The following is a 9,454-nucleotide window of genomic DNA, read 5'->3' as shown; positions in this document are numbered from 1 at the left end:
ACTTCTATTAAGAGAAAAAACGAAAAATGTTTTCAATGTCTGAACTGCATATTTTTATTAAATTTATATGTAAATTATAATGGTTCATATATATATATATATATATAATCACGTCAAATTATATATGAAACATATATATTTATAAAAAACCACTCCTCAATGTTTAAAGTCGACCAGACTGGCAATAATTTATTATAAATAATTATTTGAAATACAACAACGTTTCGGCTGTCATTGCAGCCCTTTTCAAGTACATCTATAAAAAGTTCAATCAAAAGAGAAATTGCAGAAATGTTTTACATAAAAAAACAAGGAAAAAGTATTAATTTACAGAAAGATACGGAGAATTTCAGTGGGATTTATGATCGTGTTCTTGACGTTATTTAAGTCGTTTTATATTTATTTTTACTTTTAATTTTATTTTTATATCCACCTATTTATTTATTTTTATTTATTTGACTTTATTATGACGATTTAAATTACGAAAGACACATTTAGTTTCGTCTCTATCTTCTTAACGCTTAGTGACTAAGATTCTTGTGAACAGTTAACATCTATTTAATATGTGCTTACTTCTGTCAGTCTTACATTGTTCATCAAAACAAGCGTTAACATTGTCGGTAGTTTACATAGAAGTTGATTTACTGTTTTAAATTTGGTATGTAACACATTTTTGTTTTTAAATGTATAATTAATTGTTGCGAATAAGTGTATTAAATTATAATTATTTTGATTAAACTTTTTATAGATGTACTTGAAAAGGGCTGCAATGACAGCCGAAACGTTGTTGTATTTCAAATAATTATTTATAATAAATTATTGCCAGTCTGGTCGACTTTAAACATTGAGGAGTGGTTTTTTATTAATTATTACTGGCAACCTTAAGGATTATTATTTATAATATATATATATATATATATATATATATATATATATATATATATATATATATATGAAGAAATATTTATTGCATATATAAATTTATATAATTATATATATAAAAAGCACTTTTATCTAATTATGTATGGACATTGTAAATATCATATAATTTTGCGATTATATGTATAATTTTATATTGTTATATATAAAAAATTTTTTCCCGAGATGTTGATCTTTGTGGTAATGGTTTGAATGCTGTTTGATTTATAATTTTAACTCGGTTTTTGTGATTCCAAAGTTATCTACTTGCAAATATATACCTACAAAAAAATATATTTCTCGAAGCAAAGTTATATATGTTAAGAAACATCGATATTACTTTTTATTAATCGATTGTTACTCGCATTGATTATAAAAAACATCGATTTAAATAATCGATGTTCCGAAAATATTCGATTTTCTAAACATCAAGTGAACATCGCCCACCACTAAGGGCGGTATTCATAGTCCGTTCTTATATTTAAGATCGTCTTAAGACCTCGTTCAACCAATCAAGAGATGCTATGCGGCCATTTATATTAAGATTGTCTTAAGACCATTGTTCAACCAATCAAATGGCCGTATAGCATCTCTTGATTGGTTGAACGAGGTCTTAAGACAATCTTAAAGTACTGTGAAGTTAGCCTACCAAAATTAGATTTTCGAAGTTTTAATAATTGAAATCAATAGTTGGTCTTTTATTGATTATTGTTGGTCATATTTTAGCTTTTGTTGGTTATTAGTTTGATTGTTATTAAAAAAATAAATATCAATGTGAAGTTAGCCTACCTAAATATACAATTTTAATAGATTTTAATTAATAATACGTCAAATCGATAGAAAATCGATTATTGGTTCCAATTATGTATTTAGAAATAATTATTTTTTAATTGCTCACATATACTGCGCATGCGCATATACATTGCGCATGCTGTTTCCAACCATTAAGTTAGCTCTCTACAAATATATTATTCCGCGATCAGAAAAATCTACAATTAGATGAAACAGGTATTTTATACAAATACGTTTAAATTGACACATTTATAATTAGTCTTAGTGTATTTATTAAAATTTTAAGTAATTGTACTAACGATATAAATTTTGTGTTGAGAAAATCAGTTATTAGAAAATTTATGGTTATTACAAGTTAAAAATAAAAAAAAAATTATTATTGCTAAATAAAAAACAATTAAATTGTTATATTAATATTTCTTATTTTACAGATATTTGACTATATAATCGCGGAATAATATATTTGTAGACAGCTAACTTAATGGTTGGAAACAGCATGCGCAGTATATATGCGCATGCGCAGTATATGTGAGCAATTGAAAAATAATTATTTCGTTATAATTAGTAAATAATCGACCAACAATTATTTCTAAAGACATAATTGGGACCAACAATCGATTTCCTATCGATTTGACGTATAATTAATTAAAATCTATTAAAATTGTATATTTAGGTAGGCTAACTTTATATTTATTGATATCAACATTGATATTTATTTTTTTAATAACAATCAAACTAATAACCAACAAAAGCTAAAATATGACCAACAATGATCAATAAAAGACCAACTATTGATTTCAATTATTGAAACTTCGAAAATCTAATTTTGATAGGCTAACTTCACAGAACTCGATCTTAAGGGCCATTCTACAATAGGTTGCAAATATCCTCGTTGCTAGTTGACAATTGTCGATTGAGCAATCAGAGCAAAGCGACTTGTCAGCTGATTGGTTAATCTGCAATTATCCACAAACAACTAGGATATTTGCAACCTATTGCAGAATAACCTTAAATATAAAAACCAACTGTGATGTCTCATCCGGGCGACGGTTCTTCTCTTTTCTTACGTCTAGACTAGGGAGAAAGAAGGCTCTCTATTTTTTGCGGGGCCTGCTTACACCGGCTATACCTCAAGGACGCCGAAAGGACTGAAGGTACTTTTTCATACGCAGCATGCTGCAGCAGCCAATCAGGGTGCGATTACATGGACGCGCGGAAACGCGGAAACGCGGAAACGCGGAAGAGAAAGTAACTAAACTTTACTAGGGTCCCGCATTTCCGCGCGTTCCGTTCCGTCTGTTTTGATTGCCTTATATTACATGGAGCACATTTTGAGCGGAAAAGCGGAACGGTATAGTGACAAATAGACATTTGTATTAATTTTTTAAATTTATATTTACTTAATTCATTGTAATTCCTTTTAATATGTTCATCTTTTCAACTTATCTATTGAATACAAGCATTTTAATCAATAAATATAGTTAAATATTAATATTTTATAATTCCCCGTTCCGCTTTTCCGCTCAAAATGTGCTCCATGTAATATAAGGCAATCAAAACAGACGGAACGGAACGCGCGGAAATGCGGGACTCTAGTAAAGTTTAGTTACTTTCTCTTCCGCGTTTCCGCGTTTCCGCGCGTCCATGTAATCGCACCCTCAGTCACGTGATCTAAATTTATTAAAGCATCAATCGCGTCGCGTCTGGACCTAATTACGACGCTTTGGGTGGGTGGGGGGTATAAACATTGAGAAGAATATTTATTCGCGAGTGTCTGAATAGCTCAGTTGGAAGAGCAGTCGCCCGGCAAGCGGAAGGTCTCGGGTTCGAGTCCCGATTCCAGCCGACTTTCGGACCAATATTTTTCTCGCCTATTTCTTTACAGGGGATGTTAAGAGAAGAAACAAGGGGAATTCTTGAGATCCCAACCATAGGATTCAAATTCCTTTTTTTCAAATGTTCTTTCTTTCATAATTGTCGCAATAACATCGCGTTTGGCTCTATTGGTCGAGAGGAATCAAGTGGAGATTGTGGCTTTAAAAATTAAAAGAGCTGACTCAATAAGTATTCTCATTATTATTAAAGCATATTTCTTTGTTCTCTTATTATTTCAAGGTTAAAATTACGATTTTTACTTTTATATTCTCAAAATAATTAATTTTATTCTTTAAAAATCCATTATTTAACTAAAATAATAATAACAATAATTAGAATCAACTAGTTGCGTGTTCTTCTGCTTTGCTGCCTTTGCTGTTTGTTCGATGGAACTTCACCAATAGCAACAAACTGCTGCGGCAGTATGCTGCACATGAAATGATACCTTTAGGCTGGAGTCCCATGGAGCGGATTGCGCAGAAGCGGAATTAGCGGATAACCAATTACAGGACTGCTTCGAAGTAATTTTTGAAAAGGTTACATCAGAATCACAGATTAATAGACAGATCGCCAAAGGCCTGCCTAAAGAAGAGACCGCCATCTTCATGCGATAGACTTTGCCCCTTACCGACACACTTTGCCCCTGGTTCGAGTCCGTGCTAAATTTCGTAGACTTGAACCAAAAGACTTTGCCCCTGGTTCGAGTCCGTGCTAAATTTCGTAGACTCGACCAAAAGACTTTGCCCCTGGTGCAAGTCCAGGCTAAATTCGTTTGACATTACCAACAGACTTTGCCCCTGGTGCGAATCCAGGCTAATTGATCATGAGACCAATTTGAGAGATTTGGCCCCCGTTGTGTGTGTGTGTGTGTGTGAGAGAGAGAGAGAGAGAGAGAGAGAGAGAAAGAGAAAGAGAATATTTTACATATGCATATATATATATATATAAATATAAAATTTATTAAATATAAAAAATATATTTTTTACACATAAAATGTTTTTTTATTGAAATAATCACGATTTTAAATGTGATATAACACAGTGTTCAAAAATTTTTAATTAAATTTTATTAAAGAAAATTACTTGAAATTTTTTACATTAAGAATTTAAAGGCTCCTTATTCTCTTGTAGAAATTTATCACTATGCCAATTAATCACTTATTTCGAGTATTTAAAATACTATAATATACAGTAATTTAAGTATTCGAAATAAAAGTGATTAATTACTCGAAATAAAATTGATAAATTGGCGTTACTAGTAATAAATTTCTATAAGGGTTGAAATAAAGTATAAGAGATAAATAGGCTATATGTGAGCCGTATGCGAAATGTGAGATGTAAGACGCATATTAAAATTTAATTTTTCGATATAACTTTCAAAAATGTACACAAGGTACAAAAAATTAGCTTGAACATTTGTAAGACTTAAAATTGGGATTAATTCTCAATTCTATTAATTAAATTTCGATATAACACACCTTACATCCGCGCACGGCTCACATATAGCCCGTTTATTAGTGCAATTTTTAAGTTCCTTATTTTTCAAAGTTCACCTTTTTACGTTATCAAATATTTTTGGTACGTTTTCAAGAATTTTATATTTTTACTTACCGCAGTTTCTTATCCAAATGTAAAATCTTTTATCGCAGTCTATAAAAAATTGAAACAATTTACAATTTTATGATGTAATATTATTATTATTACAATTTCTATATATATGCACATCTGTCAAATATCGTGATTTATTTCACATTATTATTATCTATTTTAATAAAAAAAAAAAAAAAACACTTGCAACAATCAAAAATAAACCGCCTGCCGCGAACGGAAAATGCCAAGAAAGCACGCAATTTCCGCGAATCTCGTAATTTTTTTGAAGAATCAACAATTTCAACGAAATTGTAAATTCTTCAAATCACTGCACAAGTATAATTCACAATAATAATTTTCAGTAACTACGATAAAAAATCGTATACTGAAAACCGCAAACGAAAGTGCAATGGGAGTAAGAGTAAAGTCTGTGATAAAATTAATTGTCAATAGAAAATTAATAATTTTCAAATAGAAAAATTTTGAATTTACCGAGGATTTACAAATAATAAAGTAAAAATATTAAATAATTTATGTTTTCGAATTTTGCTCGCGGAGAGGATCTTTAAAACAAGATTTTTAGAAGAGAGGACCTTTAAAATATAAACAGGCAAAAACGTTGGAAAAATTAAAGCGCGCGTTTAAACAGATAAACGCAATGAAATAGATACGCAATTGTTTTTACTTATCGCTGTAAGCTCACAAGCTTCTGACGTGCTATACACTTTTATATAATATATACAGGGTGTCCGGTAACTAACGGACCAATGATTAAGGGCGGATTCTCTGGCCAATTTGGAGACGATTTTTTCTTAGCAAAAATGTAGAGAAGTCAATAATTTTCGAGTTATGAGCGATTGAAAAAAATAGGTTTTTTGAAAACTAAACGTTTTGGAGTTAAAAGTCTAACATAATTACATTCTTCAGTTAATTTCAGGTAGAGTTTACTATAATAAAATTTTAATTTAAGGCTTAGTTATAAAGATATATAATGACAAAGATTGGAAAGTTGTAAAAAATGATGACCTTTTTCGACATTTTCGCTGAGGAAAAATCGTTCCCAAATTGACCAAAGAATCCATTTGTAATCATTGGTCTGTTAGTTACCGGACACCCTGTATATTGGACACGAGTTTCGTTTGTTTCAGATTCTCGAGAGTTGAAGTAGGAACATACGAGTATCATATATCGTTTGTGACTTGCCGAATGAAAGCAAGACAGAGAGCGAACGAGATGATGAGCTTAATAGCTCATAATGTTATAAATAAATAAATAAAAAATTATAACTTGACCTACTAGTTATTGAATCTTTTTTTAATAAAATGTTTCATTATTATTATCATCTAAGTCTAAGTCGTTTAATTACTTTTTAGTTTTTTAATAATTAATTTAATTTATTCTAGTCATTTTTATGTGAGAAAAATAATATCACGTATACGTTTTATAATGAATTAATATATTTCGGGAACCGAATTATATATTCTTAATAATATTAAAGTGTTTAAAAATTATATTTGACTTTTAATTTTAATTATTTTTTAGCAAAGAGTTCCGAAATCTCTTACACACATAATGGGGATTTTTTTCATCCATATAATTCGCAATTTAGTATATATGTTAATTATTAATTTTAATAAAATAAAAATTAAAATTAAAGGTCAAATATAATTTTTAAAATATGTGATATAATAAAAGGCCAACTTAACGAGCTTATATGATATTAATTAAAAAAATTTTTTTATTAATTTACTTCATAATATACAAAAGATAAGATAAACGTTTCGACTGCACGACAGTCTTTTTCAATATCATGCTAATATGTCAATAATTAATTTAGTCATTTCGACCTTATTATAAATACAACATTTATGAGACTATCGTATGACGAACGCAGTACAAAAATCATGCTTGTTGGCTTGAGTTGGAGCGTCAGATTTATGTATGTCATGCTGTTATATTATGTAACGACACTGTGAACAAATTAATATATCCGCGTCTTGACGGTTCTTATTTTGATATTCTAAAAAAATTGTCTACGTCATCTTAAAAATTGGGTATATATACAGCGCGCCGACATTGTGAGATACAGATATCGATTTGTTTTTTAAAAAAGTACACATTGTGATTATGTTAAGTAAAAAGAAATAATTTTTTTAAAAAAAGTGTTATGTTCGTGACAAAAAAGTAAGTTAATACTATTTATTAAAAAACTAAAATGTAATATTTGAGCGGATATATTAATTTGTTCACAGTGTCGTTACATAATATAACAGCATGACATACATAAATCTGACGCTCCAACTCAAGCCAACAAGCATGATTTTTGTACTGCGTTCGTCATACGATAGTCTCATAAATGTTGTATTTATAATAAGGTCGAAATGACCAAATTAATTATTGACATATTAGCATGATATTGAAAAAGACTGTCGTGCAGTCGAAACGTTTATCTTATCTTTTGTATATTATGAAGTAAATTAATAAAAAATTTTTTCAATTAATATCATATAAGCTCGTTAAGTTGGCCTTTTATTATATCACATATTTTAATTGTATACGAGCCGAAGTTAACTTATAAAATATATATAATTTTTAAACACAAATATATTAAATTAATTATAAAACGTATACCCATGATAGTATTTTTCTCGTACAAAAATAATTAGAGTAAATTAAATTAATCATAAAAGATTAAAAATTAATTAAAGAATTTAAACTTATATTTTATATAATAATAATAAAACATTTTATTACGTCAAACCGTCGTGAAATAATTAAATAAAATTTGCTAGTTACGTCGAAGTCAAGTTTTCTAAGCTTATATAACATTTTATTAAAAAACAGATTCAATAAATATAAGTACATGTTATATATATACTTATATTTATTGAATCTGTTTTTTAATAAAATGTTTTAAAAGCTTAGAAAACTTGACTTCGACGTAACTAGCAAATTTTATTTAATTATTTCACGACGGTTTGACGTAATAAAATGTTTTATTATTATTATATAAAATATAAGTTTAAATTCTTTAATTAATTTTTAATCTTTTATGATTAATTTAATTTACTCTAATTATTTTTGTACGAGAAAAATACTATCATGGGTATACGTTTTATCTTATCCACATTTACCTCTAGCCTTTTTTTTATCCATGTAATTTTCCATTTTCCCCAACATATGTATCATCCCCTCCTCCTCCTCCGCCAACAACACCATGTCATCCGCATATGCCAAGCAGTGCACTTTTTCCCCTCCCAACTTTACTCCTCCCCAGCCTCCTTTTTTCAGCACTTCCTCTATATCCGCTATCAACAAATTGAACAAGTGTGGGCTCATTGGACAACCTTGCCTCACACCCCTTGCCGTCCAGAAGTTTTCTCCTTCCTCCTTCCCCGCTCTTACTTTACTCCTTGTTTCCTTGTATACCTCTTCTATCCTACTACTTAACCCTTCTCTTACCCCCCTCTTCCTCATCGCCTCCATTAACACCTCCCTATCCACTGAGTCAAACGCCGCCTTCAGATCTATGAAGGCCGCTACTACCTTACCTCCCTTCTTCTTCACTTTTTTATTGATCAGGTAGTTTAGCACATATATACTGTCAATCACCCCCATTCCCTTCCTAAAGCCTGTTTGACTCTCCGGCAACATATTCCCCCTCTCTATTTCCTCCTTTAACCTTTCTGTTAGAATCCCCACATACACCTTATATAACGTTGGCATCAAAGTCACCTCTCTGTAGTTTTCCACCCTATTCCCCGTTCCCTTTTTTAACAGTGGTACTATTATCCCCTCTTTCCACCTCTCCGGCCATCCTTCCCCTCTCCAGACTCTGTTGCACATTTCCCATACCCACTCTTCTACCCTCTCTCCTCCATATTTCCATACCTCACTCGGTATCCCATCCTCCCCCGCTGCTTTTCCTTTCTTCAATTTTCCCAATATCCTCTTTACTTCCCCCCTGCTTATCTCCTGCTCCTCATGCCTCTCCCTTTTCTCTTTTCCTCCTCTTACAACTTTAACCTCTACCCCTCCCAATAAGTCCATGAAATATTCCTTCCACTCCTCCGCTTTTATCTCCTCATTCACTCCTTCTCTCTTCTTCCTTTCCCTGTTTATAATTTTCCATACCTCTCCTTCTGTTCTTGCCTCTATCGCTTCCTTGTACCATCTTATCCTCTCCTCCTCCCTTTTTCCTTTACACATTAGCTTATATTCTGCCCTTTCTTTTCTGTATCCTTCTCCTCCTCCTCCTTTCTTCCTCCATTCCCTTAGCT

The sequence above is a fragment of the Nylanderia fulva genome, unplaced genomic scaffold, assembly GCF_048542155.1.
Source record: "Nylanderia fulva isolate GAGA-0341 unplaced genomic scaffold, ASM4854215v1 Scaffold30, whole genome shotgun sequence".
Taxonomy (NCBI): Eukaryota; Metazoa; Arthropoda; class Insecta; order Hymenoptera; family Formicidae; genus Nylanderia; species Nylanderia fulva.
The sequence above is the reverse complement of the archived record's forward strand: the minus strand, read 5'-3'. Positions refer to the sequence as shown.